General features: G+C 47.3%; 1 protein-coding gene across 3 annotated transcripts in view; it reads left to right on the top strand.

Annotated features, from left to right (window-relative positions):
* The window catches only part of DIS3L2 (DIS3 like 3'-5' exoribonuclease 2), a 360,246-nt gene that overhangs the window by 298,709 nt on the left and 44,310 nt on the right, over window positions 1-17,227 (top strand). The gene's annotated exons all lie outside the window — the stretch shown is intronic.

The raw sequence follows: 17,227 nt of genomic DNA on the forward strand, positions 1-17,227 counted from the left end.
TTTTCATTCCTGCTATTCAGTGTTTTGACTAGCTGGCTGGCACTTCTTTTAGCCTTTTGCAAACCTGGAAGCCCTTGGCTGCGGTTTTGCTCTTCTTTCTAACTGTGTGACTGAGCCGTGTCAATCAGAGGGCAAGTGCATTGAACTGGAGAGGCAGAGCCAGCCCACGTGGCTCTCTCTCCCGTGCCTTCAGTTGAGTGGGCTTACCTGGCACCCCCAGTCTGCCGGCAGGCCCCGGCCTCTGGCAGGCCCACCCAGGCATCTCCCTTCTGTGGCCCAGCTTCTCCACCTGAAGCTGGGTGGGTGGTCTGCACAGTTTCTCACTAAGGCAACTGGCCTTCAGTTTCAGTTGTTCTTTGGTCAGACCTTTGCCAGTGAGCCCTGCAAGACTGATGCTCTGAACCCCAGTTACTGTCCTCTGTCTCTTGGAATCTAGGAGAGAGAAGTACGTGGTTGGAGCCCCAGCATCCAGCTTAGTGCCCTCTTCACAGATGAAGGACTAGCAGGTGTGGCCCCCGGGACTGCCCAGACTGCAGTTAGGTGGGTTTGGGGTCCCTTTCTGGCTCTGCCAAGTGGGTTGATAAAGCAACCAACCTTGGGTAGGCAAGCTACTTAACGTCTCTGCACCTCGGTTTCCTTGCCTGAAATGGCAGTAACAGAACCTGTACATGTGGTGTGCTCGGTGCTGTGTCTGGTTGAGTGTTGGAGCCTCTTATTTCTGCTGCTAATGGCACGGCCCTACAGCCCCTCAGAGTTCTTTTTTCTTTTAAGGTTCGTGGGGATCAAAAGCAGAAATCGATGGGGCTGTCTCTGTTGCAGCTGACAATCTAGTTGGACGGTGTGAGAGTTAAACAAATATACAGCTGGAGACATGTTTCAACTGGAGAATAAATGGGAAGAATCCGACCACGATAGAAGCAGTTTTCCCACATCCGGACTGTCAGAAGCCAGCCTCCGCCGTGCTCTAGCAGGTCGTCGCGGCCTCTTCCCTTCCCAGGCAGGGATTAACAGACAAGTTGTTGCTGGTGCAGAGGTGCAGGGCAGCTCCACCTTGAGACACATCTGCCAACCTGGCGAGGCCTTGGGAGCTTTTCTGTTGAGGCACAAGCCTCACGTTGGGGCACCATGGCCTCCCTGCCTGCTGCCGCAGTGGGGAGCAGCCCATCTGGAACACGGTCCAGTAGGGCTGCCTGTGACGGACGACCCCGCAGCAGCACGGCCCCCCAGCCACCGCAAGAGCTGGCAGGGCTCCTGAAGCCAACGGGGAGGCCATGAAGCGTGTGTCCTCTTGCAGAGTACCCCCTGCTGCGTGTCCTGCACACAGAGAAGGGTCTTCCCAAATACCACTCCAGTTAAGAAACTGAACCCTCTTATTGTGGAAATGCCTCTTATTGTGGTATTAGAGAGATCACGTCTGGGTCTCCCCCAGTCAGTTGTTCCAGTGTGCTGTCCTCTAAATTTGATCTCAACTCATTATAAGGAATAACTCTAAGGCTTATTACATCAGGAACATTTATTTTGCCATAGCCAGGTACTGTTCTAATGTGCTTTCTCTCATGTGATTTCCACACAACCCTGTGAAGTAGGTACCATTATTGTCCCCATTTTACAGAGGAGGAAACTGAGGTGCAGAGAGGTAAGGTAACTTGCCTGGGGTCGAGTTGGTCGTAGGAAGTAAAGCCAGGATTCGAAATCAGCTTCTGAAGTGTCTGTACTCTTTCTTCTCTGCAGCGTTGCTTGTTGTTTAAAGGGACCCCCCCGCCACTCACAGGTGAAATGAACTCCTTTCTTATATAAGGCCTGTGTCCCAGGCAGGAGGGTCACTGCTAAAGGTGACCTTTTAAGAGTGCTGGAAAGAAAACCTGTCTGGTGCTCTGGACAGTTATCCTAGAGGATCCCCAAGGTCCCTGCAGTCTCGGGGGGGGGGGGGGCACCTCTGACAGCCCCCTAAGTTCCAGCTCAGAGCCCCTTGAGAGATTACACAAACGTTGGAGGGAAAACACATTTCTGCCCAATGAAACTGTTTCTTTAAGATTATTGTGGAACTTATTCTTTTTAACATTGAACATTACGTCTGGTTTCTTAAACGATTTTCAACTCTGCAAGATTATCCAAAGATTCTCTATTACCAAAGCTGATTTTTCAGTTAGCAAGGCAAACAGAAAGTCTGCTCTGTTGGATCCGAGCCCTTTCTAATATCCTCCCCTAACCTCCTTAGATGTTTTTGATCTTTGTATATCATCCTAGCTATAAGCTGCTTTCTGTATTTTCTTTAAAGATCACAGTGCTCATCTGTTCTCTGGTTTTTGCCATAGTTAGAATGGTACCTATTTGAGTGGTATATTGTTCAAAAAGAAAAGGCTGTTTAAGACACTAATCATTATTTTGGACGAGAATAGAAAGCTCCCGTAACCCCAGGAATGGTTCCCCTAGGTGTCCCTTTCAGGCTGTTGTGAGCAATCGAGTAAGTGTTGTCCGATCAATAGGCATTTTGTGACTGGATGGCTGTGGACAGTGATGGTTTTGCCAGGAGGCGCTGCTAAGCCACTGCTGTAGGTGAAGGCAGGAGCAGGACAGTGGGGCAGATTGGCAGTCCTCAGACCAGAATGTTGTCCTGGAATACGTTGTCCAGACACTTGGCCTCATCTGGGTGGAAGGAAACACAGCGGTGTGGAATCAAGTCATGAACTTTGACGGTTGCTCTTGGCCACATAAGACAGCAGGATGCAAGGGGATTCTTCTTTGCCGCCTCTTTATGAAACATCTAAAGATGTGAGCACTGGGCCTCGTAAAATCTTCAGAGCTTCTCTTCTGACAGATTTAGCAGGGACTTATTACCATGGCTTTCTTCCAGTTAACCTAGAAAGTATCTTACATTCATCCATAAAACAAACCATGAGGATGACTGTAAAGGAACTCAGCCCCATTTTACAGGTGGGAAGGCTAAGGCCTTCAGAACCCCACACCAGCCCGGAGTCCAGGGAGCAACAGAGGCAAGGCCAGGGCTGCTGGCTTCCAGCGTGGGGTTATATAACTGCAACTCTCAAGTCCCTGGAAACTGAGGCCAATTCCCTGGAAGATCATTCTGTTCTCTTCTGTTTTTTCAAGAATAGAGCCAGCTTGATCACTGGCTCTGAGGCTCGTGTCCCGTTTTCTTTCTTCCACAAACTGAGTGCCTACCATCAGGATCCTTGTTCAGTCAAGTTGTATTCGAACTTGCCCAGATCTCCTATTTTGACGTGTGTTTGGCTTTTATTTTATTTATGTGTACTCTTAACTGTTTCCAAAACGGATTTGAGGAGACTTACAACAAAGGGAACACACAGTAAAATGAACACAGTAGAAAGAAAAATGGAAAATCAGAAGCAAGGAGAGGAGGCAGGAGTGACAGGACATCTAGAAGAGTGAGCATAATTCCTGTGATCGGGCATCATATTTCCTGGTTCCAGTATCAGAAATGCAGAGGTAGCTTCCTGCTTTGCGGAGAAGAGAGAGATTTCATAAGGTTATTTCTTAGAACAAATCTCATTAAAAGTCAAGGGACCCTTTTCCTGGCACTACAAGCAGTTCTTCACATGAGGCTTGATCTCGGGGCCTTATGTGTTATAGTGGACAGATTTTACATGTTTGGCCAATGAAGAAAGGAGGTGTGATAAGGTTATTCACAAAAACACTCAGATGAAAGTTGGATAAAACACAGCTTGAAGAAGGGAGATAAGCTAGTGAGCAAGCTCATGTCGTCTACAGATGTCACTTCCCTGCAGCCTAACCTGACTCAAGGACAGAGTTGAGTCCACTTCCCTGAGTGAGCAGGTAGCCTGTCACTTAGGCTGCTTAGGAAGCAGAAGTAATAGGACATATAGAATGTGACATAGTTCCTGTGACCGGGCGTCATATTTCCTGGTTTTAGTATCAGAAATGCAGAGGTAGAAACTAGGTAGCAAGGATGCTGAAGCGGGGCCCCTGCTGAGGGGATATTCTCCACAGTTTGGGGTCAGCCACAGGCTTTAGAAAGCAAGTGACTAGGCCGCAGAACGGATGACATTCTAAATGCCAAGGGACCCAGACAGTCTCTCTCCAAAATGCACAGCCAGCTCCATGCACATGGAGGGGCCACGTGCAGCCCGCCACCATCCACAGGGGCACTCCTCTGTGGAAGCAGCTTCAGGCAGCTCCCATCCCAAAGAGTGGTTGGCTTGAGCCCTAGAGCTGGGCAGAGATAGTTCTGATCTGGTCATGTCCCAACACAAGTCACCCTCTTTGGCCATGAAGACCCTCAGGATCAGCTCCTGCTGTGGGGGTGTTGAGCACCTTTGTGACACCATCCCCACCTCTGACTGCGTGTGACAGCTGTAGACTTGCTCCTCATGCTTTGTGTTCCTTGTCATCATATTTCTCAGGGATTTGAGGAGCCTAAGAGGAGGCCCCAGTGACCAGGGAAGGGCCTGGTCAGGAAGGCTGGGGCAGAGGAGTGCCTTTTGTGCCAGCCCAGGTGCTGGGGAGGGCAGTGAGCACTTCTGTGCTGGTCTCATCCAGTGAGAAAGACAGAGGTGCCGTGGGGCCACGCCCGGCAGAGCTCCAGTGGCCTCGCCATGCTGGTGAGCCATGAGGTAACCCTCGCATGGTGGACAGGACTGGCTTGCTGACTGAGGCAAACCCAGCGTGAACCAACCAGGCTGTGTCTCCCGAATAAGAGCACCCTTCCCCATGGGCTTCCCTTGTAGGTCAGTCTATAAAGAATCGGCCTGCAGTGCAGTAGACCTGGATTCGATCCCTGGGTCAGGAAGATCCCCTGGAGAAGGAAATGGCAACCCACTCCAGTATCCTTGCCTGGAAAATCTCATGGACAGAGGAGCCTGGTGGGCTGCAGTCCATGGGGTTGCAAAGAGTTGGGCATGACTGAGCGACTAACACTTACTCACTCCCCATGGGTTGACCATAGCTGTGGAGACAGGTGGCTTTTCTGAGCAAGTAAAAATACCTTAGCCCTGAAGAATCTTTGACTTGTCATTCTCTTAAATGAATATTTATTGGAGTATAAGTGCTTTACAATGTTGTGTCAGTTTCTGCCATACAGCAAAAGTGAGTCAGGTATATGTTTACATATATCCCCTCTGTTTTGGATTTCCTTCCCATTTAGGTCAACACAGAGCACTGGGTAGAGTGTGCTGTGCTGTGCAGTAGGTTCACATTAGTTATCTATTTTATACACAGGAGTGTGTATATGTGGCCTGGTAAAGAGTTCACCTACCAATGCAGGAGACCCAAGAGATGCAGGTTCAACCCCTAGGTTGGGAAGATCCCCTGGAGAAGAAAATGGGGAACCAGTATATTCTCCAGGCAAGAATACTCACTCCAGTATTCTTGCCTGGAGAATCCCATGGACAAAGGAGCCTGGCGAGGTACAGTCCAGGGGGTCACAAAGAGTTGGACACGACTGACTGACCACACACGCATGGTGTGTATATGTCAATCCCAATCTCCCAATTCATCCCACCACCCCTTCCCCCCTTGGTGTTCATATGATTATTCTCTACATCTTTGTCTCCATTTCTGCCTTGCAAATAAGATCATCTATACCCTTTGGGCTTCCCTGGTGGTTCAGATGGTAAAGAATTGCAGGAGACCCAGGTTCATTCCCTAGGTCAGGGGGAAGATCCCTTGGAAAAGGGAATGACTACCCATCTGAGTATTATTTCTTGGAGAATTCCATGGACAGAGGAGCCTGGTGGGCTGTAGTCCATGGGGTCGCAAAGAGTCAGACACGACTGAGCAGCTTTCACTCACATACCCTTTTTCCAGATTGCACATACACACATTAATATACAATATTTATTTTTCTCTTTCTGACTTCACTCTGTGACTTGACCTGTCATTTTGAACCTTAATGAGGATAGAACAAGCCTCTGGAACAAGGTGCGATGGAGTCAGGAGAAGTAGCCTTAAGTGAAAACACAGCTGTGGGGTTTATAGACGCCACTGCAGGGAGGCGTCATCCAGTGGGATCGGCCAGCCTCGCTATAGACTTTCCAACACTAATGAATTGGGAACTCCATGCTGAACAGGATTTAGTTTGATGGGTCGCTGTGCCAGCAGATGGATGTATTTTTCTTGAAAGACCAAGGTGCCAGAAACCTCCGTGATTACGTTACTGGAGCAAGGTTCTTTTTTGTGGTTTGTGCCGTTGAGCGTCAGGACTGCAGGATTCTCTTGCTCTTTCTCACTCTTATTTTTTCCAGGTCAGAACCAGAGCTTGGGGTGGGGAGGAAAATCCTGCTGAATGAGCAAGTTCTTTCTTAAAAAGCTCTCTCCAAGTCCAAAAAGACTTCAGTGGACTTAGGAGAAAGAAACTTAATACATTGCCATAGAATCACTGTGAACCAAGTGAAAGCCAAGTCCACAGCATCTTTGTCTTATAAAAGAAAGCAGAGAGGAGATGGAAAAAAAGGAAATAATGCTGAGGAAATCCAAACCAAACAATGAAAACTAAAGAAGAAAAACTAACGATCACCTCAGAGAGAATGTGAAGATTTCCTTCTAATAAGATTTTCTCAGTTTACAAAACCGAGGCTCAGGTAGAAGTAACTTTTCTATTCTTTTTTAAGTGTGCCATAAATAGCATACCTGAGATGTTTGAACTGTGATGGGATTTGCCACTTTGGGCTTCAGGAAGAGTTGGACACCCTGCAGGACCCTTGGACTGTGAGGGAAAAGTCGGCTATGGAGAGGCTGGAGGTGTCCCAGCCTGGTCCCTGACCTGCGTTTGAACCTTGGTCCTAATAGCTAGCAGATTGAAGCAAGCTCACAGGCCTCCTGCAGAAACCATGTTGGTTTGAACCAGAGCAGTCCTGGCCCCAGATCCAGCACTCTGCTTTCACCAGCTACCTCTCTTGTTACACCCCTGTGAGAGGAACTCAGAGAGGGGTCATGGGGCTCGCCCTTATTCCGTCACCGAGCAGCCTGCAGAGAGGGAAACCACTCTCTTCTGCATGGCCTGCAGGTGCCGTCCAGACCATGGCCAGAAGGAGAGCTGGGTGCCCATCAGAGGCCACCTTGGTTCTGAACAAGACAGGCCATTCCTAAACTTCTTAATGCATCTCTTACCCTTCTTAGATCAGGCCAGCATTTTCAAAAGCACTGGAGTCTCTGAGATATTACGTAGCTGTTTGCAGTTTAGTACCACATGGCCTGTGTGTCTGTTCCCCAGGAGTGTGGCTGTTTGGGAATGCCAGCTGTGCACCTGAGCGGACTAAAGACCAATTTGCTCATTAGCCCAGGGGAACATCTCACAAGCCACCCTCAGCCATCTTTGTTGTCCAGTCCCATTCCTCTCTTCCAGTTATTCTCATGAATGTAATCCGGCCCGTTGGCATCCCTGGGCTGATGTACAAAGAAAGGTCTCTTTCCTTTCATGAATACATTAAATGACTCCATGGACCCCTCTGCTGCTTGGCCTGCGGCATTCGTTCTTCCCCTGAGATTCACCCGAAGGCCCTTCCTCAAGCGGTGTCTGAGAGCCCTGAGGAAGCCTGCCTCAGTCCTAAGTCAGTCAGTCTCAATGCTCACCTATTGCGCCAGCTAAGAAGATGGCCCTGTAGTCTCACTTGCCAAGACTCAAGGAGGCTGAAGGAGGACCTTTGTAGGCCCAACAACTCCAACAGGGCCTGCACCCCACATTCCCACAGTCTGTGGAGGAGGCCTCCAGCCTCTTCCGCTCACCCCAGCTCCTTCAGATCACTCACAGTGCCGGTTTCCCCAGGGCCCACCCTGAAGTAGGCAGGCAAGGTCAGAAGGGGTCCCAACAGGAGTCTCTGCCCTCCTCTGGGGTCTAGCCTAAGCCCCTGGACGCCATAGGCTCTTCTCTTCCTGCTAGAGAGACTGGCTTGTCTTTTGTCCAGAAGAAAACCTTACCTCTAAGCAGACCCATTTAAAGCCTCCCTCCTCTGCTGGTGGAAGTCGACAGAGCAGCCTTGTCACTGCCTATCGTGGTTCCTTTGCTGCCTTCCCTCCGTATGCAGTACAGGAATGTCGTGCAGTTGGAAACTGTCCTCCCAGGGAGAAGGTTGACTCATAGCGGGCTCTTCTGCTTGACATGGCACTGCTTCTGGAAAGGGAAGGCCGGACCTCATGACGTCTCAGAGCAGCTGTCATCCTGGCAGGCCAGCGGCCCAAGCCGAGCCACTTGGTGGACGGGCCCTGATTAGAGCCAGCACTGGCACAGAAGGTGGCCTCTAGGCCTGCCTGTTTCTTCACCACGCTTGGCTCATGAGGCATCTTCCATAAGTACTGTGGAGCGATGGACTGAGCTCCTCTTCAGAGACACTGTGAGATGGGAGCCCCTGGGCACCGAAAGGACTTGAGCCGCTGCTGGCAGTCTGGAGATACAGTGACCAAAGGCGGCCAGACATGCACAGGCTCTCTTTACAGAAGTGAGGACTTACAAACTCCATAAAGTGGGGTGACTTCAGGAGCCTGCAGGGGGCGTGATTCTGTGTCTGTAAATGAAATGACCAGAGCAGTTTGTGGCTGACAGGTAAACAAGATGCTCTGAACCTCTGCTCTGCAGTTCAGCTCAACACCAGGCTTTGGGCACCTGCTGTGGACAGAGCTAGGGCACCGAGTGCCTGGGGTACCTGGTGAAGCTCCCACTCCTGATCCCTTGGACGCCCTGGGGAAGAACAGCCATGCCTCCAGTCCCTGGAGGAGGGAACTGGAAGATCCACTCTTACAGAGAGAATCTTGAAGGATGCGTGAGATCTTGCTGGGACGGACCAGAAGGACTCCCCCGGAAGCACACGGAAGGGCCTGGAGGTCTGACGTGCCTGGCACTGTCCAGGCTTGCAGTGAGCAGTGCGGTGTGGAAGGAGAGCATGGAGCCTTGTGGCAGGAGAAGGCCGGGGCGCTCTTCCCATCGGGCCGACTCGAGCTTCTCCTCCAAGACTTCATCCTCGCCCCCAAGGCCCTCCCCGGTGGGCTCACCCGCCTCAGCACCTGCCACCTTACCCGACCCTCGGTCACAGTCCACATTCAATTATGCGGCAGCCAACCCACAGAAGGACTGGACTGTGTTTCATTCATTTCTATACTTCTGATGTATAGACAGCAGGAGAAGCCATCAAAGGTCCTTACAGAGGGCCGTGTCATCAGGCTTGTGTTTAGAAGGATGACTCAGCTGCGTTATGGAGAGTGGATTAGAGCAAGCGGAGCCAAGGAAGTGGAGTGTGTCGGTGTCCTCGAGAGAAATAATGAGTGGTTACAAAGAGCAGCCGAGGCCCGGGAGGCTGGCAGGGAGCAGGCTCGGCGCTTGTCAAGGTCCTGGCTCTGCTCTTCTCAGGTCTTTTGAGTCTGCTTCCTTCCTGAGCTGGCTTCCTCCTCGGGCTGGTAGCAAGCGAGTTGCAACAGTTCTGGCCCTCGTGCTCAGAAGCACCCAGCAAACATTGGCCTCCACTGGATCACATGTCCGTTCCTGAACCCATTCCTAGGGCCAGGAAATGCCATGCACTGACTGGCTTAGGTTCCTGATCAGTTACTGGAATGTATGTGAGGTCACCTTAGAACTGCCAGGTCCAGGCCTGGAGACTGGATCTGCTTCCCTCTGAATCCCCTGGCCTGGGGCAGGAGGGTATAGCTGAATGAAGCTAGAGTCTCATGAGGAAGGAGAAGGTGACTGCTGGACATGCTCTTACATCTGCAGAGGGACCAGTTGGACTGATTCATTCATGTAGAACTGTTCACACAGTAGGTGCCTACACACACCCGCACAACCTGAACACCTCCAGGACACGCCTTCTGAATTGGTTTATCTGGGAAACAGTCATCATCCTGAATTGATATGCGACCTCTCACGGAGGACCCCACCCCCACCCCAACCTTGGACTCTCCATTTCTTGACCTTTCTTTCAATCTTGTGATTGACTGTTCCATCTCCAAGATCATATACAACCTACTCTCTGACCACAGCCCCCAGTCCTTCCCACTCCCTCATCCAGTTCAGTACAGTTCATTTCAGTCATGTCCAACTCTTTGTGACCCCATGGACTGCAGCACACCAGACTTCCCTATCCATCACCAGCTCCTAGAGTTTACTCATAACTCATGTCCATTGAGTCGATGATCCATCCAACCATTTCATCCTCTGTTGTCCCCTTCTCGTCCTGCCTTCAATCATCCCCAGCATCAGGGTCTTTTCTAATGAGCCAGCTCTTCGCATCAGGTGGCCAAAGTATTGGAGTTTCAGCTTCAGCATCAGTCCTTTCAATGAATATTCAGGACTGATTTCCTTTAGGATGGACTGGTTGGATCTCCTTGCAGTCCAAGGGACTCTCAAGAGTCTACTCCAACACCACAGTTCAAAAGCATTAATTGTTTGGTGCTCAGCTTTCTTTATAGTCCAACTCTCACATCCATACATGACTACTAGAAAAACCATAGCCATGACTAGACGGACCTTCATTAGCAAAGTAATGTCTCTGCTTTTTGATATGCTGTCTAGGTTGGTCATAACTTTTCTTCCAATGAGTAAGCGTATTTATTTCATGGCTGCAATCACCATCTGCAGTGATTTTGGAGCCCAAAAAAATAAAGTCTGACACTGTTTCCACTGTTTCTCCATCTATTTGCCATGAAGTGATGGGACCAGATGCCATGATATTTGTTTTCTAAATGTTGAGCTTTAAGCCAGCTTTTTCACTCTCCTCTTTCATTTTCATCAAGAGGCTCTTTAGTTCTTCATTTCCTGCCATAAGGGTGGTGTCATCTGCATATCTGAGGTTATTGAGATTTCTCCCAGCAATCATGATTCCAGCTTGTGCTTCATCCAGCCCAGTGTTTCTCATGATGTACTCTGCATAGAAGTTAAATAAGCAGGGTGACAGTATACAGCCTTGACGTACTCCTTTTCCTATTGGAACCAGTCTGTATTCCATGTCCAGTTCTAACTGTTGCTTCCTGACCTGCATACAGGTTTCTCAAGAGGCAGGTCAGGCGGTCTGGTATTCCCATCTCTTTCAGAATTTTCCACAGTTCATTGTGATCCACACAGTCAAAGGCTTTGGCATAGTCAATAAAGCAGAAATAGATGTTTTTCTGGAACTCTTTTGTTTTTCGATGATCCAGCGGATGCTGGCAATTTGATCTCTGGTTCCTCTGCCTTTCCTAAAACCAGCTTGAACATCTGGAAGTTAACAGTTCACGTATTGTTGAAGCCGGGCTTGGAGAATTTTGAGCATTACTTTGCTAGCATGTGAGATGAGTGCAGTTGTGCAGTAGTTTGAGCATTCTTTAGCAATGCTTTTCTTTGGGATTGGAATGAAAACTGACCTTTTCCAGTCCTGTGGCCACTGCTGAGTTTTCCAAATTTGCTGGCATATTGAGTGCAGCACTTTCACAGCATCATCTTTTAGAATTCGAAATAGCTCAACTGGAATTCCATCACCTCCACTGGCTTTATTTGAAGTGATGCTTCCTAAGGACCACTTGACTTCTCATTCCAGGATGTCTGGCTTTAGGTGAGTGAGCACACATCGTGATTATCTGGGTCGTGAAGATCTTTTTTGTACAGTTCTTCTGTGTATTCTTGCCATCTCTTCTTAATATCTTCTGCTTCTGTTAGGTCCATACCATTTCTGTCCTTTATGTTGCCCAGCTTTGCATGAAATGTTCCCTTGGTATCTCTAACTTTCTTGAAGAGATCTCTAGTCTTTCCCATTCTATTGTCTTCCTCTATTTCTTTGCATTGATCACTGAGAAAGGCTTTTTAATCTCTGCTTCCTATTCTTTGGAATTCTGCATTCAAATGGGTTTATCTTTCCTTTTCACCTTTGCTTTTGGCTTCTCTTCTTTTCTCAGCTACTTGTAAGGCTTCCTCAGACAGCCATGTTGCTTTTTTGCATTTCTTTTTCTTGGGGATGGTCTTGCTCCTGGTCTCTTGTACAATGTCATGAACCTCTATCCATCAGGCATTCTGTCTATCAGATCTAGTCCCTTAAATCTATTTCTCACTTCCACTGTATAATCACAAGGGATTTGATTTAGGTCATACCTGAATGGTCTAGTGGTTTTCCCTACTTACTTCAATTTAAGTCTGAATTTGACATTAAGGAGTTCATGATCTGAGCCACAGTCAGCTCCTGGTCTTGTTTTTGCTGACTGTATAGAGCTTCTCCATCTTTGGCTGCAAAGAATATAATCAGTCTGATTTTGGTGTTGACCATCTGGTGATGTCCATGTGTAGAGTCTTCTCTTGTGTTGTTGGAAGAGGGTGTTTGCTATGACCAGTGCGTTCTCTTGGGAAAATTCTATTAGCCTTTGCCCTGCTTCATTTTGTATTCCACGGCCAAACTTGCCTGTTACTCCAGGTATCTCTTGACTTCCTACTTCTGCATTCCAGTCCCCTATAATAAAAAGGACATGTTTTTTTGGTGTTAGTTCTAGAAGATTTTGTTGGTCATCATACAACCATTCAGCTTCAGCTTCTTCAGCATTAGTGGTTGGGTCATAGACTTGGATTCAGAGAAGGGAATGGCAACCCACTCCAGTACTCTTGCCTGGAAAATCCCATGGACAGAGGAGCCTGGCAGGCTGCAGTCCATGGAGTCGCGAAGAGTCGGGCACGACTGAGTGACTTCACTTTCACTTTTCACTTTCATGCATTGGAGAAGGAAATGGCAACCCACTCCAGTATTCTTGCCTGGAGAATCCCAGGGACGGAGGAGCCTGGTGGGCTGCCATCTATGGGGTCGCACAGAGTCGGACACGACTGAAGCAACTTAGCAGCAGCAGCAGCATAGACTTGGATTAAGAATTAAGTTTTCCAATTTTCCTGTTACTAAGGACAACAGATTTTATTTCATCATGTTTCTCATAAAGACTTTGGAAAATGCAAAGAAAGTTAAGACATCACTGTTGCAGTCTTGAGAGTCTCTTGGACAGCAAGGAGATCAAACCAGTCGATCCTAAAGGAGATCAACCCTGAATATGCATTGGAAGGACTGATGCTGAAGCTGAAGCTCTGATACTTTAGCCACCTGATGAGAAGAGCCGACTTATTGGAAAAGATCCTGATGTTGGGAAAGATAGAAGGTAGGGAGAGAAGGGTATGACAGAGTTCAAGATGATTGGAGGGCATCACGAACTCAGTGGACATGAGCTTGAGCAAGCTCCTGGCAATGGTGAAGGACAGGGAAGCCTGGCATGCTGCAGTCCTGTGGGTTGCAAAGAGTTGGACATGAATGAGCAACTGAATAATGACAACAACAATTGCTGTTGCCATTTTGACATTGTTCCTTCCAGTCTTCTATGCCATCTGTGGAATTTTTTTTTAAATGTACTTTTTTGGGGGTATGTGATCAAATATGATTATATTCTTTGCAGCCAAAGATGGAGAAGCTCTATATAGTCAGAAAAAACAAGACCGGGAGCTGACTGTGGCTCAGATCATGAACTCCTTATTGCCAAATTCAGACTTAAATTGAAGAAAGTAGGGAAAACCGCTAGACCATTCAGGTATGACCTAAATCAAATCCCTTATGATTATACAGTGGAAGTGAGAAATAGATTTAAGGGACTAGATCTGATAGATAGAGTGCCTGATAAACTATGGAAAGAGGTTCGTGACATTGTACAGGAGACAGGGATCAAGACCATCCCCTTGGAAAAGAAATGCAAAAAAGCAAAATGGCTGTCTGAGGAGGCCTTACAAGTAGCTGTGAAAAGGAGAGAAACAAAAAGCAAAGGAGAAAAGGAAAGATATAACCATCTGAATGCAGAGTTCCAAAGAATAGCAAGGAGAGATAAGAAAGCCTTCCTCAGCAATCAATGCAAAGAAATAGAGGAAAACAACAGAATGGGAAAGACTAGAGATCTCTTCAAGAAAATTAGAGATACCAAGGGAACATTTCATGCAAAGATAGTCTCGATAAAGGACAGAAATGGTCTGGACCTTACAGAAGCAGAAGATATTAAGAAGAGGTGGCAAGAATACACAGAAGAACTGTACAAAAAAGATCTTCACGACCCAGATAATCACGATGGTGTGATCACTCACCTAGAGCCAGACATCCTGGAATGCAAAGTCAAGTAGACCTTAGAAAGCATCACTATGAACAAAGCTAGTGGAGGTGATGGAATTCCAGTGGAGCTATTTCAAATCCTGAAAGATGATGCTGTGAAAGTGCTGCACTCAATATGCCAGCAAATTTGGAAAACTCAGCAGTGGCCACAGGACTGGAAAAGTCAGTTTTCATTCCAATCCCAAAGAAAGGCAATGCCAAAGAATGCTCAAACTACTGCACAATCGCACTCATCTCACACACTAGTAAAGTAATGCTCAAAATTCTCTAAGCCAGGCTTCAGCAATACGTGAACCGTGAACTCCCTGATGTTCAAGCTGGTTTTAGAAAAGGCAGAGGAACCAGAGATCAAATTGCCAACATCCACTGGATCGTGGAAAAAGCAAGAGAATTCCAGAAAAACATCTATTTCTGCTTTATTGACTATGCCAAAGCCTTTGACTGTGTGGATCACAATGAACTGTGGAAAATTCTGAAAGAGATGGGAATACCAGACCGCCTGACCTGCCTCTTGAGAAACCTGTATGCAGGTCAGGAAGCAACAGTTAGAACTGGACCTGAACAACAGACTGGTTCCAAATAGGAAAAGGAGTACATCAAGGCTGTATACTGTCACTCTGCTTATTTAACTTAAATGCAGAGTGCATCATGAGAAACGTTGGGCTGGAAGAAGCACAAGCTGGAATCATGATTGCTGGGAGAAATATCAATAACCTCAGATATGCAGATGATACCACCCTTATGGCAGAAAGTGAAGAGGAACTCAAAAGCCTCTTGATGAAAGTGAAAGAGGAGAGTGAAAAAGTTGGCTTAAAGCTCAACATTCAGAAAATGAAGATCATGGCATCTGGTCCCATCACTTCATGGCAAATAGATGGAGAAACAGTGGAAACAATGTCAGACTTTTTTTTGGTGGCGGGGGGGGGGGGGGGCTCCAAAAGTCACTGCAGATGATGACTGCAGCCATCAAATTAAAAGGCGCTTACTCCTTGGAAGGAAAGTTATGACCAACCTAGATAGTGTATTGAGAAGCAGAGGCATTATTTTGCCAACAAAGGTCCGTCGACTCAAGGCTATAGTTTTTCCAGTGGTCATGTATGGATGTGAGAGTTGGACTAGGAGGAAAGCTGAGTGCCAAAGAATTGATGCTTTTGAACTGTGTTGTTGGAAAAGACTCTTGAGAGTCCCTTGGACTGCAAGGAGATCCAACCAGTCCGTTCTAAAGGAGATCAGTCCTGGGTGTTCATTGGAGGAACTCATGTTGAAGCTGAAACTCCGATACTTTTGCCATGTCATTCGAAGAGTTGACTCATTGGAAAAGACCCTGATTCTGGGAGGGATTGGGGGCAGGAGGAGAAGGGGACGACAGAGGATGAGATGGCTGGATGGTATCACCAACTCAATGGACGTGAGTTTGAGTGAACTCTGGGAGTTGGTGATGGACAGGGAGACCTGGCGTGCTGCAATTCATGGGGTCACAAAGAGTCGGACACTACTGAGCAACTGAACTGAACTGAACTGATCAAATATGCATCTTGCTTCTTTTCATCTAACCCGAATATTTCCCCAGGTTAATAAAAATTCTTTATAAACCATTTAACAGCCGTATGCTATTCTGCACCTGACTCTAGTATGGTTTATTTAACTGTTCTGCTATTTCTGGTTTTTCTGAGTCTTTCCAATAAATAATACTGAAGTAAATAGTTTTTTAAAAAAGAAAACTCTTTCCTCTACATTTATGATACTTTTCCAAGCCATTAATTTGTAACTTGAATCACTGAATCGAAGGCTTTGAAAATTTCTAAGCAGTAGAGTCTTTGAAATGGACTAAGTGTATAGAGACCTGAATTTAGCTACAAAAAGGAAAGTAAAGAAAAAAGGGGGGATTGTAATTAACAGATATTTGTAAATAACTGCTTTCTGTTTTACTGAAAGAGGGCTGGGAAGATCCAAGCGGTGCTCTGTGGGGAAAACATGCCTTTGACTTGAAGTTCCTGGCTCCATGCTGGTGAAGCAGGGCTTGTTTCTGCTTTTTTATTTTCATCTGGGTCAGTGAGAGGACAGGCCTTTCCTACAAGCTCATGTCCCTCTAAGGAAGAGGAAAGGCATCCAGAATCTAATGATGCACATCAGTAGTTGTGTCAGCAGCTTTCAGTTAAAAAAAAAAAAAAAAAGCTATAATAATATATCCTCCTAATGTGCAGTTAATTTTAGTTAAAAATTTCCCTGGTGATTTTTTAAAATTTAATTGAACTATTTTGGCCACACTGTGTGGCTTGCAGGATCTTAGATTGAACCCCAGACCATCACAGTAAAATCACCAAGTCCTAACCACTGGACCTCTAGCAAATTCCCTCCCTAGTGATGTTTAAACCCAGGAAATTTGTAAATCTGGTAACTATCTCTGCATTTGGAAATAAATGTTAGCACTGCCCTAGCTGTCCAGGCCCCAGCAGGACAGACACACCTCACAGAGCTCTGGCTTCTCAGCCACACCTGAACACTCCTCTTAGAATCCGGAAAGAAACCAAGACATCATCACCAGAATCCTTGTTCCTGATCTTCCCTAATCAGGAAAAAGCTAAGGAACGCCTCCAAGTCAACATGGCCAAAATCAGACGTTGGACTGTCTGCCCGTCCCTGCGTTCAGTCCTCCAGCTCAGCAGTGGAACCACCACCTGCCTGGTTGTTAACATCAAAAACCTGAACCATCCCCGACTTCCTGTTTTCTGTCCTCACATTCCCCAGCACCGAATCCATCGGCATATTCTGTCCTTTCTGTTGCGGAACCTTTACTCAAGATCTCACATTGTCCATTTCTGTCCATCTCGCCCACCTGCCCTCAGGTCCCAGCCCCATCACCACTCACCTGCACTGCTCAGTTGCCTGCCACAGGGGCTCCTACTTCTGCCCTCCCCACTGCGGTCTTTTCTCTAATAGACAAAAGGTCTTTTCTGTAATAGACAAAAGGATCCTGCTAAAACATAACTTTGGTCATGGTCATCTACCCCTTTCTTAAAACTTGTCAGAGGCTTCCCTTTGCTAGTAAGGTAAAGGTCAGAAATTCCAACATGGCTGAGAAGGCCCTGCGTACCCTGCCCTGGCCTTCCTTTCCAGCATCATTGCCCAATATACACCCCCCGCCCCCAATCCATCCT

This window comes from Budorcas taxicolor, chromosome 2 (assembly GCF_023091745.1).
Source record: "Budorcas taxicolor isolate Tak-1 chromosome 2, Takin1.1, whole genome shotgun sequence".
NCBI classification, from domain to species: Eukaryota; Metazoa; Chordata; class Mammalia; order Artiodactyla; family Bovidae; genus Budorcas; species Budorcas taxicolor.